Source organism: Ranitomeya imitator, chromosome 8 (genome assembly GCF_032444005.1).
Source record: "Ranitomeya imitator isolate aRanImi1 chromosome 8, aRanImi1.pri, whole genome shotgun sequence".
Classification (NCBI taxonomy): Eukaryota; Metazoa; Chordata; class Amphibia; order Anura; family Dendrobatidae; genus Ranitomeya; species Ranitomeya imitator.
This window is the reverse complement of record NC_091289.1, coordinates 43,050,581-43,066,855: the sequence shown is the minus strand read 5'-3', so window position 1 is coordinate 43,066,855 and position 16,275 is coordinate 43,050,581. Positions and strand designations below refer to the sequence as shown.

The following is a 16,275-nucleotide window of genomic DNA, read 5'->3' as shown; positions in this document are numbered from 1 at the left end:
AACCGCCAAGAGAAAATTACATTACTCTGTCCTCCTTCTCCTGGACCTGTCTTCTGCCTTTGACACTGTGTACCATTCCCTCCTGCTACAGATTCTCCCATCTCTTTTCATCATAGACAGCCCTATCCTGGATCTCGTCATATCTAACAGACTGAACTTTCAGTGTTTCCCTCTCCCACACCACCTCCTCACCTCGCCCCTTGTCTGTCGGTGTCCCTCAAATCTCAGTTCTAGGACCCCTACTCTTCTCCATCTACACCTTCGTCCTGGGACAGCTCATAGAATCCCACTGTTGGCAATATCATCTTTACACTGATTACGCGCAGATCTACCTATCTGGACCTGACCTCACCTCCTTACTCACCAAAATCCCACACTGTCTGTCTGCTATCTCGGAGTTCTTTTCTGCTCGCTTTCTAAAACTGAACATAGACAAAACATAATTCATCATCTTCCCCCATCTCACTCTACCCCTCCACGAGACCTATCCATCAATGTCAATGGCTGCTCACTTTCCCCAGTCCCACACGCCCAATGCCTCGGGGTGATCCTCAACTCTGCCCTCTCTTTGAAGCCACATATCCAAGCCCTTGCCTCCTCCTGCCGTCTCAAACTCAAAAATATTTCCCGAATCCGTGCATTCCTTGACAACAAAACCACAAAAACACTAGTGCACACCCTTATCATCTCCCGCCTTGACTACTGCAACCTCCTACTCTCTGGCCTCCCCCTACCACTCTGGCACCACTCCAATCCATCCTACACTCTGCTACCCGACTAATCTACCTGTCTCCCCGCTATTCACCAGCCTCTCCCCTATGCCAAGCCCTTCAGTAGGTTCCAATCGTCCAGACTTCAGTTTAAAACTCTTACTATGAAATACAAAGCCATCCAAAACGAGACTCCTCCATACATTTGTGACATGGTCTCCCGGTACTTACTTACACGCAACCTTCGATCCTCACAAGATCTCCTTCACTACTCCCCTCTTATCTCTTCTTCCCACAACCTTATTTAAGACTTCTCCCGTGCTTCACACATACTCTGGAACTCTCTACCCCAACACATCAGACTCTCGCCTACCACTGAAACCTTCAAAAAGAACCTGAAGACTCACCTCTTTCGACAAACCTACAGCCTGCAGTGATCCTCAACCTACTGAACCACCGCACAACCAGCTCTACCCTCTCCTAGTGTATCCTCACCCATCCCCTGCAGACTGTGAGCCCTCGCAGGCAGGGTCCTCCCTCCTTCTGTACTTGTTAGTGTCTTGTTTTTTGCTCATGTTTATTGTATTTGTCTATACTTGTCCCCTTTTCACATGTAAAGCGCCATGGAATAAATGGTGCTATAAAAATGTATAATAATTAAAAAAATAATAATAATGTGCCTAACAGCAGAACTATGAGGAATTGATACAGAAACTATATTTTCATTATAAAGAAAATAACTATTATTTGGTGAACCTATACATTTATTCGTAATTAGACCAGACATGTGTTCGGTGGGTCGAGACATAGACTATTGTTCATAGGAGCCTGACTATTGACTCTTCAATTGATATTGGTTGCAGCTTATTGTCCTATCCTTGGAATACAGAGATGCAGGATAATTGAACAATTGATGTTTGCTAACATGTTGATTACCCATTGTATTAGTACAGGCAGCTTGTTAACCTGCAAACAGTGAAGGACAAACTATGCAGATTGATTACTCAAAGAGAGATGACCTCATTTCACCTTCCCCCTGACCTGTGGATGATGGCCTGAAGGACAGTTGTGAACTATAAAAGGGGGATGTGCCTCTGCTGGGGTAGCCGACTCTGAAAGCCCCAAAATCGCAGCTGCTCTAAACCCGACGAGCCAGCGAAAGGGTTACACTCTGTAATTTGCACCATCTTGTGTATTTGCTGGGACTGTACTATGTGTTATTGTCTGTTGGTGGTTCAATAAAGTCTTGCCACACTGTTTTACTCTTACCCTGTGTTACTGAGATAATGACTTCTGGGTTTTCATTGGCTGTAAGCCATAATCATCAACATTAACAGAAATAAACACATGAAATAGATCACTCTGTTTGTAATGACTCTATATAATGAGTTTCACTTTTTGTATTGAAGAACTGAAATAAATTAACTTTTTGATGATATTCTAATTTTGTGAGAAGCACCTGTATATCTATGAGGCTGTGGCGTTCGAGTGGGCCATGACCAGCACGGACGCCCTACATGAGCCATTACATCTGTGTTAAATCAATCAAATCATAGTGAATATGAAATCTTCTCAGGGTTTTTATTGGGTTGTTCCTGCTTGAGAAGCAAGGTATCTGAATAATCCCATTATATACACAATTATCAGTTATTAAAGGGAATCTGTCAACAGATTTATTCCACCTAATCTGAGATCAGAGAAACTGATTGCAGTGATGTGTCACTTACTGGGCTGCTTGCTGTAATTTTGATAAAATCACAGAATTTATCAGCAGAAGATTAACACTACAGGACTAGTAACATTACTACCATGTAGTCCTCCATATTCATGAGCTCTGTATAAACCCGCCCTCACCACTGATTGGCTTCTTTCTGCCTATGCAGTGTACACAGAAAGCTGTCAATCAGGGGTGTGGGTGGGGTTATACACAGCTCAGCATTCAGAGAACTGGCAAATATTCTGACATGTAATCCCCTTCATTTGGCAGGACTGACCGATGCCAGAATAGAAGCTTGCTTTGGTAATACGTGACTCTATATTTTTCTCCTCGTCCTTTGGGTATTCCAGCCATTTTTGCCTGGGAGGCGATCTTTTTGTGACAAGCTGACCGAGCCGCGGTGGTAATAGAGGGAATAGCCGCTCTCCATCCCTCTTGGGTAATGAATGAAAGACGTGTTGCTAATAACACATCGTGGAGACCTACTAAATCCTCACAGAAAATCAATATTTCCTTTTATTTCATTGCACCGCGTAATTTGTTTTCAAATGGCTCCATAGTAAAATGATTGGCTAGTGCGTGTGATAAAACATAATTTATAGCCGTGGCTATGCGATTAATCGACCGCAGGTTCCCGGCTCCATTCTAAGTAATAGTTCAAAGGCTTCTTATCCAGGCAGCAGGAATTGTACTTACCATAAAAAAAAGAACTCGCCAAAAGGCCGGACTGATATTAGTGAGAATGGAGTACATTGTGCGGAAGGTGAGAAATCCATGCATGGCTTGAGACTTTACTATTTCACGAGCAATTATAGCATACAGCGTACGGAGGAGAGTGCTAGTGGCCCCCAGGCCATTACCCTCCTAATGGAAAACACATTACCTGCCATGCGTTGCTGACAAAGTAGATGGAATGACAGAAGACTGGATGGTGGCCGCCTTCTCTAATATTGTCGTCTGCATCTTCATTTAAAGCCCAAAACGTGCGCTTTGTCAGCTATATGCAGCCATACATGCAGGAAGCCATTTACTTCTATATAAGAGGCCAACGTATGCAGCAAGTGCGTGACCGAAGCGCAGGTTTGCAGCACATGGAAGTGAAAGACAAGCATGGAAAAGCTACAAGAGTGACACCTGTGGACAGAAAAGGGTATTGCATCACAAAACAAGATCCAATGGTAGTGTTTGGTTTTATCTGTCCTGCTACATTCACACATCCGTCTGCTGTCATTTTTTTTTAACTCAAAGGGGCCGATTCATCAGTCTTGATGGAGTACAAGAGGCACCAAACTCAAAAAGAGACGCTTCTTCTCAGTTGCGTGTGTCGCCCCAGAAATGTTACTCCGGTAAAGGACTGAAGCAGTATTTCTGGTGTAAAAAATGAAGGCGATTTTCAAGAATCGGAAGGGAGGGCTTCTCCCATTTTGTCAGGGCTGATGTGAAAATGACGAAAGTCGTAAAATATTGCACAAAGATTTTGCAACTTTTCAAAGTATTCAAGCGTCCATGAATCGGCCTCATAGTTTAATCGATCTATACAGACATCAGTTTTAAAGGAAATGTGTCAGCAGGTTTTTGATATGTAATCTGACAGCATCATGATGTAATGGCTGAGACCCTGATTCCAGCGATGTGTCACTTACTAGACTTTGTTTTTGTTTTAATAAATGTTTTATCAGCAGGAGATTATCACTAGAGAACTAGGTGTCTCATGCCTTCTAGTCCAATCCTGCAGCCACCACTGATTGGCAACTTTCTGTGTACACTGTATATTGCCAAAGCAGCCAATCAGAGGTGTGGGCGGGGTTATTCACAGCTCAGCATTCCGAGCTCTGCTAAATCTGCAGCAGAGAAAACGGTGATTCTATCACAACGGCTGCACTTAAACCAAGTGACATAACTGGAATCAGGGTCTCTGCCCCTACTTCATTCTGCTTTCAGATTACACAGCAAAATCTTACTGACAGATTCTTTTCATGTCTCCGGTCCATGAGACTCAAAGCTTGTAATATTCTCAAACTTTTTATGGATTAGACTCGGCTATTATAGGGGAATTGCATGACGGGAAAATCACTAACATCTGATTTAAAGGGGTTGTTTGATGCTGCTCACTTCAGATCGATGGTGTGAAACTTTTTAAAATTGAGTAGCCATGTTTTTCCATTCGTTGCCAGGGGTTGCCTACTACTCAGACAACCCCCTCACCAGCCCTATGTAGCCCCAGCAAAATCAAAACACCAATACTCGCCTCCAGGTCCGGCGCCGTTCCAGCAGTTACGGCACTGGTTTTTCCGGGGATCACGTGACATAATGTGCACTGACTTCACTCTCCTCTCCTACAGACGTAATTGACATCTGGAAGAAGTGAGATCTGCGGCTGCTCTCTCACTTCCTCTGGACGTCCGAAGGAGAGGATAAACCCTTTAAAGGGAACCTGTCACCTCCAAAACTGAAGATGAGCTAAGCCCACCCGGGCATTCTGGAATGCTCTAGATAATCCTGAAAGATGAGATAAAGAGGTTAGATTATACTCACCCAGGGGCGGTCCCTGTCCAGTTCTGGTCCAATGTGCGTCGCGGTCCAGCGCCTCCCATCTTCTTATGATGACGTTCACTTCCGGTCTTCACGCCGCGGCTCTGGCGCAGGTGTACTGTATCTGCCCTGTTGAGGGTAGAGCAAAGTACTGCAGTGCGCAGGCTCTGGGCCTCTCTGACTTTTCCCAGCGCCTGCGCACTGCAGTACTTTGCTCTGCCATCAACAGGGCAGATACAGTACACCTGCGCCAGAGCCACAGCGTGAAGACAAGAAGAGGACGTCATCATAAGAAGATGGGAGGCCCCGGACCGGACCGCGACGCCCATCGGACAGGGACCGCCCCAGGGTGAGTATAATCTAACCTCTTTTTATTACCTTTCAGGATACATCGGGGGCTTATCTACAGCATTACAGAATGCTGTAGATAAGCCCCTGATGCTGGTGGGCTTACCTCATCTTCGATTTTGGGGGTGACAGGTTCCCTTTAAAAGTACCTTCACATACAAGCTTTCCCATCTGTAGAGGTTCTCACCTATCCGTAAGGGAGGGATTACGTTGCTGATCAGTGGGAATCTGACTGCTCTGCAGAGACCTGTTTAAATCGATGGCTGGTCGGACATGCACCATGCACTTTCCATGGGACTGCAGCGATGTACTTGTCGGTTACAGCTCTATTCAGATGAGGAATTTCTTAACCCCATTCCCATGATTGGTGGGAGGTCAATCTGCAGGACAAACACAATAAACAAGTAATAGCTTCTAAAGCTTGGACTAACCTGGCAGGCACTACAACATGGAGGCATTGCTGTATATGATCGGAGTAGAAGTCCTGGATTTTATGTGTAACCCTTGGTTGAGATATGTTCTGTAATTTGACGATCTCTTATTTGCACCCCTGTTGCTGCCTGCAGTGAACCTGATTTCCCTCTGGGCTTACTTCTACAATGGCTTCAGGTTGCATAGAAAGTGATTACAAAGTAAAGTGATTCCTTAAACATAATTATTTGAGAAAGCTGTTGATCCGATATTCTCTAAGCTAGAAATTGTCATAGAATTATTGTTATAGCTACATAGTATGGAGAATGTATGGACGGATGCTGCCTTATGGCTTCTGTCCACAGCATCATTGTAATCCCACCTACATGTATTCTAGAGCTCGATGATTAGATAACAGGTAATGAGCATCCTCTGCTGAGCCATGCTGCATTATTACAGACTAACATTACTTATCATTGGGAACGGCGTCCAATATTTGTTGTGAACTTTAGATGTGCGATTTTCTACCATAAAAAAAATCACACAAGCCAAACGGATACTTAAAGGTGTTTTCTCCTAAAGTCAGCCCCTAACATATACGCTACCAGAGAATATGGACGCCCAGACAAATTCTTTCTTTTTTTTAAGCTGCCTTATGTATAGGATTTGTTACATCGTACTGTGTATTGTTGTGGAACGTCAATCCAATTGTAACAACCGACATTTTGTATATTTTACAATCCTTAGCAGTGACGTTTCAACACCAAGAAGAAAATGTTATCGAATAATGGAAATCACAAAATGGCTATAGGCATGTTAATGATCTGCAGGTGCTGAAAAAAATGGAAACAAAATGTCCCAAACATTTCTATTCATTCAGTATTGAGTATATGTAGAAATCCCCACACTTACAGCCTTGGCTGCGATCAGTGACGTTATTAGGGGTCGCTCACACGGGTGTATAAATCGGACAAGTGATATCCGATGGAAAATTACATTGCACTCTGAAAAAATGTTATTCAATGAGGCAGTGATGATCTGCAAGATATTCCTCAGCTGGAAATGGGCTCAGAAAAAACAAAACAGCATGCTGGGAGTGGCCATGTATATCGACAAGACTCCCAATGCAGGTCAACGGGTGCGAGGAAAAGAAATGGACGCCACACGGACCGTGAGCATGGTTTATGCACACATCTCACAAGGAACCAAGAAATGTCATCAGCTAAGGACAGTAAATTCACAGCCATAAACCTCAGAACAGAAGGGTATAGATAATAGATAGACAGACAGATAATACAATATACCCATAGTCCACAATATTGCTTATAGTCACTTCGATATACATAAACACATATTCTGGTGTGGTATGCCACACCGGAAAGGAAGTGAAAAAAGAGGAAATTGTTAAAATAAAAAGATAAATTTTATTACATAATTTGTTAACATAATACAACAATAGAATGAATGAAAGAAAAAACAGGGGAATAAAAAGGAAACAGGGGGGGTGGTGGAAAAACACCAGACTACCACGGGAATAGATAGCACCGAAGTCAAATGCTCCTAGAAAAGATGGGAGCAAAAATATTGGAGCTATGTAGCAATATAAAAAATAATAAATAAGCAAACCAGCCAAAATGGTTACATATAGTAATCTGATGGATAATTACATCATAGTAACTTCAGCCAACTGTGACAGGCACTAAATGTAAAGGGTACTTAGACATAATATAACAGGTACTGGGTATACAAAGTACTTGGTATGATATACATCCCCCAGAGGAATATGCTAACTAACGGAGAGAGTCAGATAGCTGAATATGTTAAATATAAGGGCTAAAAGTGAAGGCAATGATAAACCAGAGAATGCAACAGGAGTTGCTACTACACCTGGTGTGTGCACTAAACACTAACACAGTGCCTGCAATGTAATATGCCCAGTATGAGAGAGATTCCAAAAGGAGAGATGGTAGTTACCTGTAGTATAGCTGCTATATGGAAGAAGGCTGGCTATGCCGAATGAGGGATGACCGGTGCTATGGTCCCGAGCCCTTTTTACGAGCGCCGTTTCGCACAAGCTTCTTCAAATGGGGCGTGTGAAGGAGTGGTAAGGCATATCAGATTTATATCGCCGCTAAGTGCTAAACCGGAAGCATACTCGCGGAGATCAAACAGTGCGCGCGCGCACAGGGCCGCCCCACCGTTGCCAAGGGGACCCTCCGAGGGCGCTCCGTGACACGCAGTGGAACGCACTGCGGTCACGTGAGGCGGCGCCGTCAGGAGGTCAGAGGCGGGGTATACGGAACCTGCGCACGCGCGTGAGAACTCCAAGAGATGCCAGCGGAGGGTGAGGACAGGGAGCTGGGATGGTTTGCGCGTGCGTGGATTGGAGCAGAAGAGGAGGGGAGGGGAAGTTCGTAGTGAGTATATACAAGCCTGAGGCTTCAGACTGGAGCGTTATGGGAATTTAAAGTGGCACCCACTGAGACGGTGAATGTGAAGAGGGAGGGGGAGGCAAGAATATGGGACTAAGGCATAATGTGAGCATAAGACAATAAGAATATGCCACATAAAGGTGACGTGGGAAGTCTAAAAAAGAAGTGTGGCCAAAAAAAAAAAAAAAAGGTTTGGCCAGAAGGCAAATGGTGCGTGGCCTGAAAATATAGTGTAAAATCCCCTATAATTGGGCAAGGGGATATTTAATAGTATATAATAGTAAAAGGAAGGGGGACGATATTGTAAACTCCCCTATAATTGGGCAAGGGAATATTTAAAAATATATAAAAATAAAAATAAAAAAAGAAGAAGCAAGGGGGGCAACATCAGATGACGGAGTTCATAGATATGAGAGATTGAGTGAAGGATAAAATATACGGCCAAAGAAGGCAAATGGGGCGTGACTTGCGGATGTTAGTGTAACCTCCCATATGGTTTGAGCGAGGGAATAAGCCCCTACAAAAGTACAATAGTGCAAATAGGGCTAAGGAAGAACATCCGTAGCAAACAAAGTATTTTATCCTAAGTTGGGAGATGATAAACTATGAATGCTAATTACAAAGCTATATAATACATATTATATAGTAATAATACCATTGTGATACATGAAAAAAATATATAAAACAGGCCTGAATATGTGAGGACCTGAGATAAATAAAGTGCTGATGTGACAATAGTGGAAATGATGAAGAAATAAAAATAACTCTTTTTGCCTCCTTATGTCTCAGGTAGTTGCACACACATAAGATACCCCCCCCCCCCATCCCGAAAACATCTACTCCCGAATCCGGAAGGTCTCGGCACACAGTCCCATGGAGGTAGAGAAAGACTTGGATGCACCAGGTAAGGTCCATGGGGATGAGAAGAATAGCTGAGTCCCATTTAATTCTGCGAGCATCTCAGATGTTCCTACTGGGTATTGCACGTGATTAGCAGCGTAAATATATAAACCTATAAGATAATATAGAGGTTAGTGTATGAAGTGATGTAGGGCCAAAGATAGAGAATAAAAACAAGAAAAGTGAGGTTATAAATCTAAAAACTACATACTAAGAACGAACAAGTTAAAAAATGCCTTAAAAACACTAATAAAATGAAGGGATACAGATTACAAGAATGAATTAAAGCCGAAGCTTTCATTTAGGCCACGTGGTGTGATTGTGCCAAGTCTATATATCCATTTACTCTCTAGTTGTGCTAGAGACCTGGCCAAATCACCTCCACGTGAGCCCAAATCGATTTGATCAATAACCTTAAATAGAAGGCCACTAGGATTACAGCTGTGATGGGTTTTAAAATGACGCGGTACAGATTTCAATAAAGATAAGTCGTCTGTAGTTTTAGCCCTTTCGATATCACGAACGTGTTCACGGACGCGAATTTTTGCCTCACGGGTTGTCAAGCCAATATAAATCAGCCCACACGGACAAGTAGCGTGGTAAATAATTCCCTTTGAGGAGCAGGTTAGATGTTTTCGAATTTCAAAGGTTTTAGATCCATCGAAGTTGGCAAATGAATGGGCCCTCTTTGTATTGAGGCACGCCTTGCACATGCCACAGGGGAAAAAACCTTGCTGAGGGGGTTTTAGAGTTATTTTTGATACTGGCTCATAATGACTGTGGACCAGTAAGTCCCGTAGGTTTTTACTTCTTCTTGATATTAATAAGGGACCATTTGGAAGAATTTTCTGTAAGACAGGGTCCGTCATTAAGATATTCCAATGCTTCTTAAATAGGGCTTTGAGGTCGTTCCAGCGGTTGTTATATGTGGAAATGTATCTAACCTGGTCACTGTTTGTTTTAGATTTTTTGTTATTGTGTGAGAAAAGCAGTTTATCTCTGGAAATTGTCTTCGCTCTCCTATATCCATTTCTTATATATCGTCTGCTGTACCCCCGATCAAGAAACCTGTTGGTAAGGTCAGCCGCCTGTTTTTCAAAATCTTGTTGTTCAGAACAGATGCGTTTTGCGCGTAAGAATTGGCCCACTGGTATTCCTTTGATTGTAGTTGATGGATGTGAAGAGGCTGCATGTAATATGGAATTTGTAGACGTGGGTTTTCTGTAGAGATTAGTACGAATCATACCATCATGAAGGACATCAATTTTGATGTCCAAAAACTCCAGTTCACGGCCAAATTGATAAGTCAAGTATATATTTAAATTGTTGTCATTTAGTTTAGCCATCAAGTTATGGAGTTCATTGACTGTGCCTTCCCAGATAAACCACACGTCATCGATGTATCTCATCCATCCGTGTGCTGACTGCATTTCAGGATACAGATCGCCCTGAAAGATCTCCCTTTCCCATGCCCCTAAAAATAAGTTAGCATAAGATGGGGCACAGGAAGCACCCATGGCGGTGCCTTGGGTCTGCAAATAAATGTGTTTGTTGAAAGTAAAGATGTTATGAGTCAACACAAACTCCAAGAGGGAGATAATCAGGGGGATTAGGGCTTGATCCAAACTGCTTGTTCTCAAAAACCATTCTACTGCCTTCAGTCCATCCTGATGTTTGATGGAGGTGTACAGAGCCTCTACATCGGCCGTGACCATAACCATGTGTTTTTCCAGAGATAGATTTAGTTTTTGTAATGCTGATGTAGTATCCTGAATATATGATGGTAATGTGGACACTATTGGTTTCAAAAAATAGTCAACAAAATCAGAAACCACCTCACACAGACCCCCATTGCCCGAAATAATGGGTCTTCCTGGTGGATCCTCAGGGTTTTTGTGTAATTTGGGTATGAGGTATAGAGTGGGTAGTTTAGGACTTAAATTTTGAATGGTATTCAGCATTTTTCGGGTAATGATTCCTTTTTCAAAGGCCTTTTCGACTATTGTAATTAATTCAATATGATATCTTGAAAGAGGATTAAATGATAACCTCTGGTAGCACTGGGGGGCATTTAATAGCTTGTAAGCTTGCTTCTCATACATATCTACTGGCCATACAACTAGATTACCCCCCTTGTCTGCTGGCTTGAATACTACGTCATGGAGAGACTGTAGGTGAGCTAGAGCCAGTTTTTCCTCTTTATTGATATTTGAGGCCCAAGATGGTATTTTTGATAGTGATTCTATTTCATCCGTGAGGACTTTAGTAAAGATTTCAATGGCCGAGCATGTGTTAATCGGAGGGAATTTTTTAGATTTGTTGAATAGCTCATGTGGGAAGTTGCTTACCTGAGTAGATGAATTTTCTTGTAAAAGTTCCTCCAGGTTCCTCAGTGCTTCCCTTTCTTCCACTGTGGAGAAGGTGTTATTGATATCATTTTTGTAATGTAATTTTTTAAGGATCAATTTCCTAGAAAAAAGGTGTAAGTCCTTTACTGCAGTGAAGGTATCTAACCGATTTGTGGGCGAGAAGGTTAGCCCTTTCTCGACATAGCACCGGTCATCCCTCATTCGGCATAGCCAGCCTTCTTCCATATAGCAGCTATACTACAGGTAACTACCATCTCTCCTTTTGGAATCTCTCTCATACTGGGCATATTACATTGCAGGCACTGTGTTAGTGTTTAGTGCACACACCAGGTGTAGTAGCAACTCCTGTTGCATTCTCTGGTTTATCATTGCCTTCACTTTTAGCCCTTATATTTAACATATTCAGCTATCTGACTCTCTCCGTTAGTTAGCATATTCCTCTGGGGGATGTATATCATACCAAGTACTTTGTATACCCAGTACCTGTTATATTATGTCTAAGTACCCTTTACATTTAGTGCCTGTCACAGTTGGCTGAAGTTACTATGATGTAATTATCCATCAGATTACTATATGTAACCATTTTGGCTGGTTTGCTTATTTATTATTTTTTATATTGCTACATAGCTCCAATATTTTTGCTCCCATCTTTTCTAGGAGCATTTGACTTCGGTGCTATCTATTCCCGTGGTAGTCTGGTGTTTTTCCACCACCCCCCCTGTTTCCTTTTTATTCCCCTGTTTTTTCTTTCATTCATTCTATTGTTGTATTATGTTAACAAATTATGTAATAAAATTTATCTTTTTATTTTAACAATTTCCTCTTTTTTCACTTCCTTTCCGGTGTGGCATACCACACCAGAATATGTGTTTATAGACAGATAATACAATAGATAGATAGATAAAAATCAAGGCAGCATCAGCAAAAAGGGGCGCAGGGCTGCGGAGCCTGCCAAGCATAAACCAATCCTCCAATATACACACAAAAATAAATGTAGCTCTCCTACACTAATAAATGTGAAAAATGTCATAGCTCATAGTGATGGTAGCGTTTCGGTCTAATTGAGGACCTTTCTCAAGCGAAATTTCATCAGACAAGCACAGGAAGTTCACAGCCAGAACTTTCAGAAAAGAATGGATAGATACTTTCGATAGACGTTGTAGATATAGATACTGTAGATGGATAATTTCACCCCCCCCACCCCCCGACATATTATAAACTTGCATCCTTTAGAACCTGTTATGTGGAGTTTATTGTACAGCTTTCTATGCTTGTTTAACCAAATACATAAAGTAAAAAAAAAAACTACATGGGGTCCCCACTATTTTATGAAACCAGCAAAGGTAAAGCAGACAGCTGTGAGCTGGTATTATCAGTCTGTGAAGGTCCAGGTTATTCGCGGCCTAAAAATACCAGCTTGCAGGCACGCCAGAATTGGTGCAAGCACATTAGAGAGCATGGAGTTAATGTCAGCTGTGAATTGCCCCAAAACACAGCTGACATCAAGCCCTCATGTTAGTAATAGACATGCGTCTTATCACCTGACACCCCCATTACTAACCCAGTAATAAAAAATAAAAAGTAAAAAACACACAAAAAATTCTTTATTTTTAAAAAACACTCCTTGACACTTTCACTGGTTCATTGATTTATTTAGAAAAAAACAAAACAAAACAAACAAACCCATGCAGGTCTGAGGTAGTCCAGGGAATCTGACATAGTGCACAAATGGAAACCTGTCTTGAAAAATGACTCCGGAGACACTTTGGGGAATCGACCGTATAACTGGGACCATCACTAAATCAATGGAATGCCGAGCGGTTAGTATAACTGGAATGAAGACTGGAGAAATCTCGCAGCACACACGATAATCGGGACAATAATGTAACCATGTGCATTTTGTGTTAAAGGGGTTCATTTAGATTTTAACCCCAAACCTCAACATACTCACTATAGAACGTATAACTATGTCTAGTGGATGGCATGGACACAAAAGCAGGCGCCATGTCAGCCGTACTGTATTCCAGCTGTTAAACCCCTTGGATGCATGCTCAGTAATGTCTGTAGCATCTAAGATGTTTGACATAGTAAGTAGTGCCCCATTATAGTAAAAAAAAAAAAAAAAAAAAAAAAGGCTCTTAACATGGTGACACAAATATGATTTTTCTTAACGTCATACCGTAGGCCTTGAAGACCCCAAGCCATCATACTAACAGCCCTTCTAAGGGATACTTGTTTGTTTTGCTGTTTGTATCACATACAATTTAGCCTAGGGACAGAGGGAGTCGCACGAGCAGGGAGAGAGACAAACTCCAGTCTGGGCTGAAAAAAATTAAATATATTTTGATCCATCACGTATTACTTGCTTTAAGATTTCTTTTTTGTGTTATATAACACACTCAAAAATCGTTGAAGCATCTTCCTGGGAAATATTTCTCAACCATACACTATTTCCGTAGTGGGGAGTACATTTCTGTGATCTCTAAAACTGAGAAAAAGCTTTTAAAAAATGTGTAGGCTTCCATTTGTCAGCCATTTGCTGGGTTACATTTCTCAGCCATACAGTATTACGTGTTTTGGAGAACATTTTGTTGCCCTCAAGTAACTTGTTCAAAATTTTATCTTTATTATATTGATCATCCAAAACTATTTCGTGGTCTGGAGTACTTTTTCTTGGTATAAAAGCCTAAAAAAAACTCGTTTCAAAACTGTATTAGTATTATATTGCTAACCCACAAGCTATTCTGTGGTCTGGAGTCCATTTTGTTGGTATATAAGCCTAAAAAACTTGTTCAAAATTTTATATTGCTCATCCATAGACTATTCTGTAGTCTGGAGTACTTTTCATTGGTATATAACGCTCAAAAAAAAAAATCTTCAAAAATTTAGGCTGTGTGCACATGGTGCAGATTTGATGCGTTTTAGTCAGTTTTTTTTCTGCGTGGATTTGTGACAAAACCTGATGCCAGCAAAATGAATGAGAAACCTGACATGTCATGCACACGTTGAGTATTTTTGACTTGCAGATCTGCTGCATGTCAGTTCTCTATGCCTTTTTGCCGTTTTTAACCATTGAATCTACTGCAATCAGAAACACAGGCAAAAACGCACATTTTTGCAGCTGTTTTATCCTTCAAAAGTTTTACTCAACATGTGCACATACTCTAAGGCTACTTTCACAGTTGCGTTGGGTGACGTCCGTCGCAATGCGTTGTGTTGGGGAAAAAAACAGATCCTGCAAATGTGCCCGCAGGATGCTTTTTTTTTGCCCATAGACTTGTATTGCAGACGGATCACGACGTATGGCCATACGTCACGTCCATCGTGCACTGGATCCGTAGTGTTTTGGCGGACTGTCGTCACGAAAAAAAGGTTCAATGTAAAGTTTTTTGTACGTCGGATCCGCCATTTCCTACCACGCATGCGCGGCCGGAACTCCGCCCCCTCCTCTCCGGACTTTAGAATGGGCAGTGGATGTGTTGAAAAACTGCATCCGCTGCCCACGTCGTGCCGAATTTGCACAACGTACGTCGGGCCGACGCACTACGACGGCCTCGTACCGACTCAAATGTGAAGAAAGCCTTATCAGCATTATATTGCTCACCCATAGACTATTTTGTGTTCTGGAATAAATTTCCTTGGTATATAACCCTCAACTATGCATAGCCTGTATAAGTCTACCACTACATGACAATTTGAACAGAATGTGTATGACGCCTCCTTTATGTGTAATACAGGGTGTATGCGAGTCCCTCATTTTTAGCAGTTTTTGCTTCCTTCATAAATTACACTGAAATTTCCTATTTTTTTATTTTAAAAAATCAATTTTGGTTTCCTTAAATTATATATTTTTTAAATCCTTTTTAAATTTTGCCTTGCATACAAGTCATTATACAGGAAAAAATGTTTAACATATTTTTCCAATAAAATGCAATTTCTCATTGGCTCGGAATGTTTTATTATCAGTCTTTAAAGTTAATTTATTTTTATTTCATAAATCAATAGTATACAGAAAATTAGCAACTCTGTAATATATCTTATCAGAGAAATCTGATTCTTTCTCCTCCTGGACTGATCTTTCATTCTCAACTAATCGTAAAATCTGTATTCAGTGAAAATAGATTTCCTATTCCGGAGCCAGGAGATGGCAGTCGGTGCTTATAAAACTCTATGGAGGAGGGAGGCGCTATAGGCAGACCCATATTCTGCTGCAAGTTCTCCTGAAACAACAGTTACAGTTCTCCATAGAACTTCATAAGCACCAACTGTCTTCTATCTCAGTAATGGGGAAATCTGTAGTCACTGAAGACACATTTTATCTATGACCTGAGATTGAATGATCAGTTCAGGATGAGAGATTTCTCTGATAAGATATATTAGAATGTTGCTTATTTTCATATATACTATTGATTTATATAAAAATATTAAAACGACGGTTACTCCCTAAAGAGAATATTTCACCTGATATTAGGTAAAAAAGTGCAGTATTATTTACAGACTTCCAAGAATTGACGGGTTGGCAACACTGCTGGGCCTACTGAAGTCACCCATCCCCGACATTTGTGCTCCCATGAAGCTTCTTTTTACTGCAATACTGCAGTTTTGAAGTATGACAAGCAAGTGAACGCAGGTGTAGGTGCTTAAAAAAGTTAAATAAAACTGAAAAAAAAAAGTTTTTAAAAATCTAAAATGTTTTTAAGGTTTCCAGGTCAAAAATAATTAAACTACAAAAACCCTACATATTTATTATCACTCCGTCCATAAAAGACAGATCTATAAAAATAAAAAGTAAACATGAGGTTAAAGGAAAGAAGAATCAAAACGAGAGAATTATTGTTATTTTGGTTGCATCTTCC

The 16,275-nt window shown here is 41.3% G+C and overlaps 1 long non-coding RNA gene across 1 annotated transcript in view; it reads right to left on the bottom strand.

Moving 5' to 3' along the window:
- Positions 1-3,456, bottom strand: part of LOC138647114 (uncharacterized) — a 33,938-nt gene extending 30,482 nt beyond the window's left edge. The window contains exon 1 of the long non-coding RNA XR_011314882.1: positions 3,311-3,456. This is a non-coding gene — a long non-coding RNA (uncharacterized lncRNA). The remainder of the gene's footprint in view (positions 1-3,310) is intronic.
- Between the last annotated feature and the right edge of the window lie 12,819 nt (positions 3,457-16,275).